Source organism: Oncorhynchus mykiss, chromosome 9, assembly GCF_013265735.2.
Source record: "Oncorhynchus mykiss isolate Arlee chromosome 9, USDA_OmykA_1.1, whole genome shotgun sequence".
In the NCBI taxonomy this organism is placed as follows: domain Eukaryota; kingdom Metazoa; phylum Chordata; class Actinopteri; order Salmoniformes; family Salmonidae; genus Oncorhynchus; species Oncorhynchus mykiss.
The window spans coordinates 49,508,009-49,520,508 of NC_048573.1; the positions used below are offsets into that span (position 1 = coordinate 49,508,009).

A 12,500-nucleotide genomic window follows, 5' to 3' on the forward strand; every position below is an offset into this window, starting at 1 on the left:
GTTGGGGAAATTAACAATGGGACAATTATATTCAGCAAACAGAAAAACAACGGAAAACCTAATTTTACTAATTGCCAGTAACAGAATAAAATTGCGGCATTGACTGGTGTTCACAGTATGCGTGCACACAGACAGACTTATAGTTGTGTGTGTGTTGGAGGGTGTTGGCGGGATGTGGGGGGTCTTTAAAGAGCAGAGCAAAGAGGAGGTAACTTTAGCTGTTTGGAACAGATGAGCTGGCTGTGTCCAGTCAGTCAGCCAATGGGTTTGTGGTGATAGGATCACTGGCACCAGCAGCTCTGAGACCACTGGACTCCTGCCAGACTCTCTCTCTCTATAGAACAGACACCATGAGGACGTTCACCCTTACTCGTCACTCCCTTTATATACCTAACCACCCCCACCCTTTTCTCTTTAGTGTCTGCTATTTGTATTTGTATGTATTATGGATCCCCATTAGGTGCTGCCAAGACAGCAGCTACTCTTCCTGGGGTCCAGCAACATTAAGGCAGTTGTATACCATTTTAAAAACATTACAATACATTTCACAAACAGATTAAGTGTGTGCCCTCAGGCCACTACTCTACTACCACATATCTACAACACAAAATCCATGTGTACGTGTGTTTAGAGTGCGTATGTTATGTGTCTGTGTGTCTGTACCTGTGTGTGTGTCTCTTCACAGTCCCGCTGTTCCATAAGGTGTATTTTTATCCCGTTTTTTTATTTGATTTTACTGCTTGCCTCAGTTACTTGATATGGAATTAGAGCTACATGTAGTCATGGCTCTATGTAGTACTGTGCACAGTCTGTTCTGGACTTGGGGCTGTGTAGAGACCTCTGGTGGCATGTCTTGTGGGGTATGCATGGGTGTCTGAGCTGTGTGCTAGTAGTTTAAATGGACTGCTCGCTGCATTCAACATGTCAACCCTTCTTACAAATACAAGTAGTGATGAAGTCAATCTCTCCTCTACTTTGAGCAAGGAGATTGACATGCACATTTGAGGGCCAGCCGTGCTGCTGGGCCCATTGTAATTTTCTTAAGTCCCTCTTTGTGGCAGCTGACAACACAACTGGACAGTAGTCCAGGTGCGACAAAACAATGGCCTCAAGGACCTGCCTTGTTGATAGCATTGTTAAGAAGGCTGAAGATCACTTTATTATGGACAGACCTCTCTCATCTTAGTTACTGTTGCATCAATATGTTTGGGCCATGACAGTCACCTCAACTTTCTCAGTTTCCACATTATACCTTACAATATTTAGTTGAGGTTTAGGGTTTAGTGAATGCTTTTAGTTTTTGAAATGTTTAGTACTAACTTATTAGTTAGTGATTTTACTTGCTGTGGTAGCTGACGTGTATAGTGTGGAGTCATCAGCATACATAGACACAGAGGTTTTACTCAGAGCCAGAGGCAGGTCATTAGTAAAAATTGAAAAAAGTAATGGGCTTAGACAGCTGCCCTGGGGAATTCCTGATTCTACCTAGATTATGATGGAGAGGTTTCCATTAAAGAACACCCTCTGTGTTCTGTTAAACAGGTAACTCTCGATCCACAATATAGCAGTGGATGTAAAGCCATAACACATACATTTTTTCCAGCAGCAATGATCAATAATGTCAAAAGCTGCACTGAAGTCGAACAAAAAAGCCCCTACAATCTTTTTATTATCAATTTCTCTCAGCCAATCATGTCATTTGTAAAAGTGTCATACATGTTGAATGCCCTTCCATGTAAGTGTGCAGAAAATCTTTTGTTAATTTGTTTACTGTAAAATAGCATTAATTCTAGTCGAACATAATTTTTTCCAAAAGTCTACTTAGGATTGGTAACAAGCTGATTGGTCGACTGTTTGAACCAGTAAAGGGTGCTTTGCTGTTCTTGGGTAGCGGAATGACTTTTGCTTCCATCCAGGCCTGAGTGCTCACACTTTCCTGTAGGCTTAGATTGAATAGATGACAAATAGGAGTGGCAATATAGTCCGCTATCATCCTCAGTCATTTTACATCCAAGTTGTCAGACCCAGGGGGCTTGTCATTGTTGATTGACTATAATCATTTTCCCACCTCTTCCACATTCTTCCACATTTCATAATTCGGCCAGTTATGCATGTGTAGATTCAGACTTTTGTTAATCTTGCCAATTCAAAAATCATTAAAGTAGTTGGCAATATCAGTGGGTTTTGTGATGAATGAGCCATCTGATACGATGAATGATGGAGCCGAGTTTGCCTTTTTGCCCAAAATGTAATTAAAGGGGCTCCAAAGCTTTTTACTATCATTCTTTATATATCTTGTATATCTTTGTTTCATAGTATAGCTTCTTCTTCTTTTTTGTTCAGTTCAGTCACATCTCAATTTGCAGTAAGTTTGCCAATCGGCTGTGCAGTCAGACTTATTTGCCATTCCTTTTGCCTCCTCCCTCTCAACCATACCATTTTTCAAATCCTCATCAATCCACGGGGATTTAACAGATTTAACAGTTTTTACAGTCATTTACTTAATGGGTGCATGCTTATTGGAAAAGGCAATTTCATAGATGTGTCAAGTGCAGCGTCTGGTTGCCGCTCATTACACACCACCGTCCAACAAATATATTTACATAGGAATCAAGACAAAACTTGACCACTTATACACTATCTTATAAATGCTATTTACATATTCATATCCACATATCCTCTTGTTAGTGTCCCTTCTCCAAACTCAGCAGCAGCAAACAACCTGTGGGAATGTGTGCACAGTGGAGCGTATGCCGAGGCCAGACGGATCTATCTCTGTGTGTTTTGTTGAGTAAAGACCCTGTAGAGGTAAGCAGAGTAACAGAAGTAAGAGAGGGGGGGGAGAGAGAGAGAGATTGACAGCATTTATAAGCCTGTTTTCTGTCCACCTCTTTGAGGAGAAAGCCTCTTTCAGGTCTCCCACCTCATCCTCAGACCCCAGGGTCACAATGGAGTGTTGAGTTAACTGAACACACAGGGAGACCATCACAGAGTAGAAGAAAAGACCCATTATAGTTGTCAGGGCTCCTAGTTATGTGCACACACACACCGCTGCCTGGTCCTGACAGAGTGTGTAGACACACGGCTGGCGTCAAGGCTGCCGGGTGCTGGGTCCTGACTAAGTAAACACACAGGCAGTGTTCTGGGGGCGTAAGTGGCTGTAGTGACCAAATGCCACGGCTCTCACAGATGGTACCCCGTCTATCTACCCTCTCAGCACTGCCACAAACACACAGAGGGCAAGAAAGAGAGGGACCAACTAACAAAAGGGACAATATTGTTTTTCACCCCCCTGCTTCCACCATTTAAATGAGTGGTTTCCTCGCCTCCCATGCCATCTCCTCCTCATCCTTCCCCTCCTCTCTACTGTTTCTCTTTCATTGTTCTTCTTTTGTGTTTTCAGTGCCCCCCATGTCTTTTATTTGTACCCCTCTACGCATCCTCAGAACAGAACTGAGCGGAGTGGTTGGTTGGACATCCACAGTGTAGCTGGTCCTCTGGGCCTTACCGCGGTCTGCTTTGTAGAACCCTCAGTGTCTTGGGAACTGTGCTGTTATTCCCCAGGGATATGAACTAGAGGTCGACCGATTATGATTTTTCAACACCGATACCCATTATTGGAGGACCAAAAAAGCCGATGCCGATTAATTAATGGGCTTGTTTCATTTTTTAAAATGTATTTGTAATAATGACAATTACAACAATACTGAATGAACACTTATTTTAGCTTAATATAATACATCAATAAAATCAATTGAGCCTCAAGTAAATAATGAAACATGTTAAATTTCGTTTAAATAATGCAAAAACAAAGTGTTGGAGAAGAAAGTAAAAGTGCAATATGTGCTATGTAAGAAAGTTAACATTTCAGTTCCTTGCTCAGAACATGTGAACATATGAAAGCTGGTGGTTCCTTTTAACATGAGTCTTCAATATTCCCAGGTAGTACATTTTAGGTTGTAGTTATTATAGGAATTATAGGACTATTTCCCTCTATTTCTCTCTATACCATTTGTATTTCATTAACCTTTGACTATTGGATATACTTATAGGCACTTTAGTATTGCCAGTGAAACAGTAAAGCTTCCGTCCCTCTAGTTAGCGCGCGCTAACTAGCCAGCCATTTCACTTCGGTTACACCTGCCTCATCTCGGGAGTTGATAGGCTTGAAGTCATAAACAGCGCAATGCTTGACGCACAACGAAGAGCTGCTGGCAAAATGCACGAAAGTGCTGTTTGAATGAATGTTTACGCACCTGCTTCTGCCTACCACCGCTCAGTCAGATACTTGTCTGCTTGTATGCTCAGTCAGATTATATGCAACGCAGGACACACTAGATAATATCTAGTAATATCATCAACCATGTGTAGTTAACTAGTGATTATGATTGATTGTTTTTTATAAGATAAGTTTAATGCTAGCTAGCAACTTACCTTGGCTTACTGCATTCGCGTAACAGGCAGTCAGTCTCCTTGTGGAGTGCAACGAGAGAGAGGCAGGTCGTTATTGCGTTGGACTAGTTAACTGTAAGGTTGCAAGATTGGTTCCCCCGAGCTGACAAGGTGAAAATCTGTCGTTCTGCCCCTGAACAAGGCAGTTAACCCACTGTTCCTAGGCCGTCATTGAAAATAAGAATGTGTTCTTAGCTGACTTGCCTAGTTAAATAAAGGTATAAAAAATAGAAAAAAACAAAAAATTCAGCAAATCGGCGGCCAAAAATACAGATTTCCGATTGTTATGAAAACTTAAAATTGGCCATTCTGATGAATCGGTCGACCTCTAATATGAACATGTCTCAGCTCTCCGTGCGCCAGCTCCGGAGCACTAGGGAATAATGTCAGAGCCGTAGGGCTAACGCTAGGCTAATTAGACCTTTTTCCCAAATGACTATTACTGGAGAATAAAGTGGCCCAGTGCTGACTCTACGTTTCATGTTTGTGAGCCGGTGTGTCAGTCACGTAAATACAAGTGTGTTAGCGTGTGTGTTTCTGTTACCATATACCAGGGTGTGTACATTCTGAGTGTATGGATATTTAAGTAGAACATTTGAATCAGATTGTTGTCTAGAGTGTAGCGTAGGTAATTATAGAGCACATTAAAGATCTGATAGAGACTGCTTCAGATGACTTGTGAGCATGGCTTCAGGGTGGAACCTTTAACGTGAGTGTGAGTGTGTGTGTGTGGGAGTGTGTGTGCGTGTGTGTGTGTGTGTGAGTGTGTGTGCGTGTGTGGGGGAGATCTACCAGCAACCCTTTATTGTAGAAAAGTACCCCCACTGATAGACCAGAGCACTTGACATAGTGCTTGGGAGACAAAAGGAATGTCAGTGTGCGTGTGTGTGTGTGTGTTTGTGCGGGTGTGTGTGTGATAGATGTCTCCAGAAGAGTGATGAGCTAGGGGGCTAATCCTTGGTATTAGAAGGACATAGTAAGAGGGTGCCGTATTTCTCCATCCAGGAATGACTAAATGTTTTGGCAGATTTAGCGCTGGCTCTCAAATCTCTGGTTCTCTTTCTGTGAAGAAAGGAACGTGAGCCTCTGGAACAGGCTAGGACGGCAGAAAGAGGACAAATGGGTGTGCTGCTAGAAAAAACTTTTTTTTCTCTCGGGTGATTCAAAGTTTGAAACATTGCTTGCTACTTTTTTTCACTTACCTCCAGCAGAGAGAAAGAGCAGTGGGGAAAAGAGAACGCTGATGCAGGTGGGATTGAACTTGCAGGTTTTTGGCAATCCACCTCTCCCTTGATACATCCCCTTCTCTGTCTTTCTCTTTCTCTCTCTCTCTCTCTCTCTCTCTCTCTCTCTCGCTCTCTCTCTCTCTCTCTCTCTCTCTCTCTCTCTCGTTCTCACTTCCTCCTCCTTGTCCCCTAATCTGTTCTGTTCCATGATGTATGTCAGATGTTTCCTACAGTCCTCTGTCTCCGTGTCACAGGGGCCCCCTGTGGTTACCGTGGGGACAGGTTTTCTCTGGGACAGTGTGTAACACAGCCTCCTCCACCCCCCCACCATGATGCCACTCACAGCACAATATACACCTGCTTCTCTCTGTGTCAGAATACTTATATCTTCTCATATTACTCTTTCTTTCCTTCTTTATGTCCCTCTCTCTCTATCTCTCTCTCTCTCTCTCTCTCTCTCTCTATCTCTCTCCCTCTCCCCTTAATACACAAACAGACACAGTAGCAGAGGTTGCTTGGGGACATAGTGATTCCCCTCCAAGTCATGTACAGGATCCGTCAGGGTTAATTAATTCTCCATGCATCCAGAAAAGGTCACAAGCTGACTGATGCATTCTGCCCTGCCTCGTGTATACGCACACAGCCTGAAAGCACACAAATCCACTTGCACGAACACACTGAATGGCAAAGACAGGTGTTCTTGTCCATTTATCTGACATCACAAGAAGAAAGAAAGCATAGTTTTGGCTCCCATTTCAGAGAGCCTTTCCCTTTTAACCCATTGAGAGAGACAGGGCAAACAGGGGGAGGAGAGAGAGAAAGAGAGAAGGAGAGAGAGGGGGAGGCATTGAAGATCAGTCCTCAACTCTGTATGAGGCTCAACTGAGGGAAATGGGCTTGTTTCATTTGGTTTCTGCATCACATCAGTCAGTTTAGACAGCAGCACCCTACAGTGATCAGGCACAGATCCCTCTCAAAGCCAAGGCTGCCGAGTCAAACGCCTCGGGGAGCATTCTGGAACACAGAGAGCGAGACCAAACAGCCAGACAGATTGTAAAGGTTCCGTGTCTCATCACACACTACCTGCACAGAGTGAGCATCTTATACACTGTAAGAGCGGGCCCTGGCCTGGCTGGGACACACTCAGACACACTGGTTCTGTTGGCTTTGGGCAGGACAGTGGATAGTATGCTGAGCAGAGTTTAGAAATGGGTCATTATTACTGGGAGATGGAAGCCTCTGAGGAGAAGCATGGTGTGTCTGTAGGGACTGGATATGAGTAACGACTTGATGATGTAAACACACACAACCAAAGGAGCGTTATTTATTTATTTTATGTAACTAGGCAAGAGGGGGCCAGAGAAGGGCCTCTGTCTATAACTCTACTGCTACAGTATTTCGGGTTAAATATTCACATACACACATGTAATAAAAACATGTGAAGCTCTAGTTTGGTCTGCTGGAAAAAGTGGCTTGTCTGTGTGTGTGTGTGTGTGTGTGTGTGTGTGTGTGTGTGTGTGTGTGTGTGTGTGTGTCACTAAACAGCAGCAGCGGTATTGGCATCATGGCAGGACTTTGACCCCTGACCTTGAGGAGATAATCCCTGCTATAACCGCCATCGTCATGGTTACTCTGGCCGATGTTTTGACCCCATCTAAACACTGAAACATAAACCCTATCCATGACTGCCTTTTATAGCACACGGATTTCCAACAATTATACACAGGTCATATCTTCCATAGCAGGCGTGTATATATATATAGGCCATGATGGACTCAGAGAAATGGAAATTGGCATGTAGTTTGACCCCGGGAGATTTGGTTGGCTACTGGTTTTATTCCATGAGCTCTACCCCCCAACAATAACAACCGTATTCTACATAGACGTAGTGCAAAGACAATACATCATTAATGCTGCTGCTCCGCCTGGCCGGTAAACATCCTGCTACAGTACTGAGTATGTTGAGGCCGATAGTGACAGATCTCATATTTAGAATAAGGCCATAAGATCCTTTGCTTTTGAACACAGCATTATGGAGAGAGAGAGAGGTGGGGGAGAGAGACGGGAGAGAGACGGGGGAGAGAGAGAGAGACGGGAGAGATGGGAGAGAGAGAGAGACGGGGAGAGAGATGGGGAGAGAGAGAGACGGGGGAGAGAGAGAGACGGGAGAGAGAGAGACGGGAGAGATGGGAGAGAGAGAGAGACGGGGAGAGAGAGACGGGAGAGAGAGAGACGGGAGAGAGAGAGAGAGACGGGAGAGAGAGAGAGACGGGAGAGAGAGAGAGACTGGAGAGAGAGAGAGACGGGAGAGAGAGAGATGGGAGAGAGAGAGACTGGAGAGAGAGGGAGAGAGAGACGGGGAGAGAGAGAGACTGGAGAGAGAGAGAGAGAGAGAGACGGGAGAGAGAGAGAGACGGGGAGAGAGAGAGACAGGAGAGAGAGAGATGGGAGAGAGAGAGAGACAGAGAGAGAGAGAGACGGGAGAGATGGGAGAGAGAGAGAGATGTGAGAGAGAGAGAGATGGGAGAGAGAGAGACGGGGAGAGAGAGAGACGGGAGAGATGGGAGAGAGAGAGAGACGGGGAGAGAGAGTGACAGGGGAGAGAGAGAGAGAGACGGGAGAGAGAGACGGGAGAGAGAGAGAGACGGGAGAGAGAGAGACGGGGAGAGAGAGAGACGGGAGAGAGAGATACAGGAGAGAGAGAGACGGGAGAGAGAGAGAGAGAGACGGAGAGAGAGAGATGGGAGAGAGAGAGAGACGGGGAGAGAGAGACAGGAGAGAGAGAGAGAGACAGAGAGAGAGAGAGACGGGAGAGATGGGAGAGAGAGAGAGATGGGAGAGATAGACGGGGAGAGAGAGAGACGGGAGAGATGGGACAGAGAGAGAGAGAGACGGGAGAGAGAGAGAGACGGGAGAGAGAGAGACGGGAGAGAGAGAGAGACGGGAGAGAGAGAGAGACGGGAGAGAGAGAGACGGGGAGAGAGAGAGAGATGGAAGAGAGAGAGACAGGAGAGAGAGAGACGGGAGAGAGAGAGAGAGACGGGAGAGAGAGACGGGAGAGAGAGAGACAGGGAGAGAGAGAGAGACGGGAGAGAGAGAGACGGGAGAGAGAGAGAGACAGGAGAGAGAGAGACGGGAGAGAGAGAGAGACGGGAGAGAGAGAGAGAGAGAGAGACACAGAGAGAGAGAGAGAGACGGGAGAGAGAGAGAGACAGGAGAGAGAGAGACGGGAGAGAGAGAGAGAGACGGGAGAGAGAGAGAGAGGAGTTACAGACAGGAATGTCTTAGAATCTTGGAATCAGTCCTCTGGCTTGATGATCACAGGTGCCACATGTTTTGAGTCTGTCTTGTGGTTGCTGGCTGGTTGTATTTTTAGTTTTCCTGCTCTGTACAGGCAGCTCCTTGACCCCACTGGGGAGCTGCACTAAGCTGCAGAAACAAGGCTGAATATAGGGCCAGTCAGTCAACAACGCCTCCTCTCCTCCTGCTCCCAGGGACATGCTAGTGTGCGTGTGTGTGTGTGTGATTGCATGTGTGTGTGTGTGTGTGTGTGTGTGTGTGTGTGTGTGTGTGTGTTTGTGTGTGTGTGTGTGTGTGTGTGTGTGTGTGTGTGTGTGTGTGTGTGTGTGTGTGTGTGTGTGTGTGTGTGTGTGTGTGTGTGTGTGTGTGTGTGTGTGTACTGTAGAGTCCTGTACTGGGTCTCAATGCTCAGTGCTATAACAGGGCCAGGACTTCATTCCTGCCCCAGAAAGGAGTAACGTGGTGAGGAGTGAACAGGAGTGTCTGATTGCTCTCCCAGATTAGGTTCCTCATAGTGTAGGAAGGAGGCTACAGGCACGCTACGCTCTGGAGGAAAGAGGAGGAGAGGGGAGCACAGAAGGAGACCGGCTGTATGTTCTTTGTGTTGTGCTGAGTTGCTAAAAATGTGAGCTCAGTAGAAAGGGAACTGTTTGGTGGGCTGCCCACTGCTTTTTGGCAGACTACTGTTAATATCCGAACATTCTGGTGCTTCAGAGTGATAACAGAACTATTTCACCAGGCAGTCTCATTCTTCTGCCTTGACCTTATTCTGGTAGCCCTCAGCCAGTCTCATTCTTCTGCCTTGACCTTATTCTGGTAGCCCTCAGCCAGTCTCATTCTTCTCCCTTGACCTTATTCTGGTAGCCCTCAGCCAGTCTCATTCTTCTCCCTTGACCTTATTCTGGTAGCCCTCAGCCAGTCTCATTCTTCTCCCTTGACCTTAGTCTGGTAGCCCTCAGCCAGTCTCATTCTTCTGCCTTGATCTTATTCTGGTAGCCCTCAGCCAGTCTCATTCTTCTGCCTTGACCTTATTCTGGTAGCCCTCAGCCAGTCTCATTCTTCTGCCTTGATCTTATTCTGGTAGCCCTCAGCCAGTCTCATTCTTCTCCCTTGACCTTATTCTGGTAGCCCTCAGCCAGTCTCATTCTTCTGCCTTGACCTTATTCTGGTAGCCCTCAGCCAGTCTCATTCTTCTCCCTTGACCTTATTCTGGTAGCCCTCAGCCAGTCTCATTCTTCTCCCTTGACCTTATTCTGGTAGCCCTCAGCCAGTCTCATTCTTCTCCCTTGACCTTATTCTGGTAGCCCTCAGCCAGTCTCATTCTTCTCCCTTGACCTTATTCTGGTAGCCCTCAGCCAGTCTCATTCTTCTCCCTTGACCTTATTCTGGTAGCCCTCAGCCAGTCTCATTCTTCTCCCTTGACCTTATTCTGGTAGACCTCAGCCAGTCTCATTCTTCTCCCTTGACCTTATCCTGGTAGCCCTCAGCCAGTCTCATTCTTCTCCCTTGACCTTATTCTGGTAGCCCTCAGCCAGTCTCATTCTTCTCCCTTGACATTATTCTGGTAGCCCTCAGCCAGTCTCATTCTTCTGCCTTGATCTTATTCTGGTAGCCCTCAGCCAGTCTCATTCTTCTGCCTTGATCTTATTCTGGTAGCCCTCAGGCCAAGTAATTCTTCTCTCTATTTTCCCCTTAAATGTGTTTTACAAGAAGCAGGTTGCCACTCGTGAATCACTGCACCCTTGCCACACACACGTTAACACACTCCCGTTATTGCTCAGGCACTAGTCTACACAAATGATTCCCGGCGTTTGACTAATGCATGCCTTTCGAGAAGCTGATTGACTGTGTAAGTGAGAGAGAGAGAGAGAGAGAGAGAGAGAGAGAGAGAGAGAGAGAGAGAGAGAGAGAGAGAGAGAGTATATCCCTAACAGAGACATGCAGTCAGACCTCTAGACTGATCTAGACAGAGACACATACAGTAGACAGCAGAGTCGGCCAGTCTGAGAGAGCAGTATAGTCCTGTGTTGTTCACCTGAGAGAGGCTCCAGTCATGAGGTTAGGTGAGCTGTTATTCTGACTCAGTGTGTTGAGAGATGGCGTGTTCTTTAGGAGCGGTCTGGCTCACAGAGCCTTTGGACAGAAATCTGGGAATGTTCAAGGTAAAGGTGACGCTATCTCAACCTTAGTCGTAACTACTCAATGCTAAGGCGTACATGGGTCAGTGAGACTCACTCTCCCCAGCTAGGCAGGGCAAAGTGGTTCGTACATTGGACATACTGCACACACCCTCTTGCATGCTTGCATGAGCTGTGATACTGTTTGTGATAAGGCCTGGGTGGGTGGGGCCAAGGCAGAGACAGATATAGGCTCCATGCTTAGATGGCCGAGCACAAAGACTGCTGGTACGGTTTAAACAGCTGGACAGAGAGAGCAGCACAACAACGGCTCACTGAGTTTTAGCACACAGCCCTTTGAAATATATATATATATCCCTCCCCGATAACATGTCTTTTGACTTCTGTCTCTGTCATGAGGAGAACTTAGTGCTAGTAGAATTTCAAAAACGACGGAAAGTCATAATCAATCAATATGCAATGTCCATCGTTGAGCCACATGTCCAGGAGGGTATCATCGGCTACAACATCATCGCATTGTACAACCATTCTGTTGCATCTCTATGACGTTGTTGTGACGTGGAGGCTCCAAACACACCTTCACTTCTGGCACATGTTGTGCTCTGACTGAGGCAGGACTTTAGACTCCGCAGGGTGTGTGTCTGAGCAGGGAGAACTGCAGACATTACTGTTGGTTGTGTTTGATCTCTTTTCTCTTCAGTATCTCTCTCTGTCCTCAAGAACGACAGCAATAAACAGGAAGTAGGTTCTCTGTGTGAACAGCAACAGTCCTTTTGTCTGGTGTGATGGACGGGACAGGGGTAAGTGGGGGAACTGATATTTGTACTGAGCAGAAAAAGTATTGTGTGAATAATCAGAAGGACAGATTGTTTTTCAGCGGGGTAAGCAGAACAGGCGTAGCCAAACGGGTTAATTACAGAGCGGAGCTGCAGCCCGTGTTGGCAGAGCTGGAGCAGATGAGTGTGTGTGTGTGTGTGTGTGTGTGTGTGTGTGTGTGTGTGTGTGTGTGTGTGTGTGTGTGTGTGTGTGTCTGTGTCTGTGTCTGTGTCTGTGTCTGTGTGTCTGTGTGTGTGTGGACAGCTCCAGAGGATCAGGGGAGTGTTGGGGTCTGGCGTTAGGGGGGAGTTCAGGCTTCCGTGTTGATTTACACAACTGAAGTGAGGGGAACAGGTGAGCCCTGTTGCTGTGGCCACGCACCACCACCTTACCCCTCCCCTCGTCCCAGTCCTTAAGGCCTTAGCAGCAGCTGAGCATGACTGTGGGAATTAGCAGCAGGACAGTCCTGATTCTACACAGCAACAAGGAGAGAGAGAGAGAGTTGAGAGAGGGTTCAGGTGAACTATTTCCTGGTGTCTAAAGGAGTCTCATTGTACAGGATTGCAAT

The 12,500-nt window shown here is 46.4% G+C and overlaps 1 protein-coding gene across 2 annotated transcripts in view; it reads left to right on the forward strand.

Annotated features, from left to right (window-relative positions):
- The window catches only part of si:ch211-218g4.2 (rho GTPase-activating protein 39), a 97,676-nt gene that overhangs the window by 13,702 nt on the left and 71,474 nt on the right, over positions 1-12,500 (forward strand). Inside the window, exon 1 of one of the 2 annotated variants that reach the window (XM_021616046.2) lies at positions 9,325-11,916. The exons of the other annotated variant lie outside the window; for it this stretch is intronic. The gene's annotated coding sequence lies outside the window, so the exon portion shown is untranslated. Of the gene's footprint in view, positions 1-9,324; positions 11,917-12,500 lie in introns of those variants that run through there. 2 annotated transcript variants of the gene reach the window in all.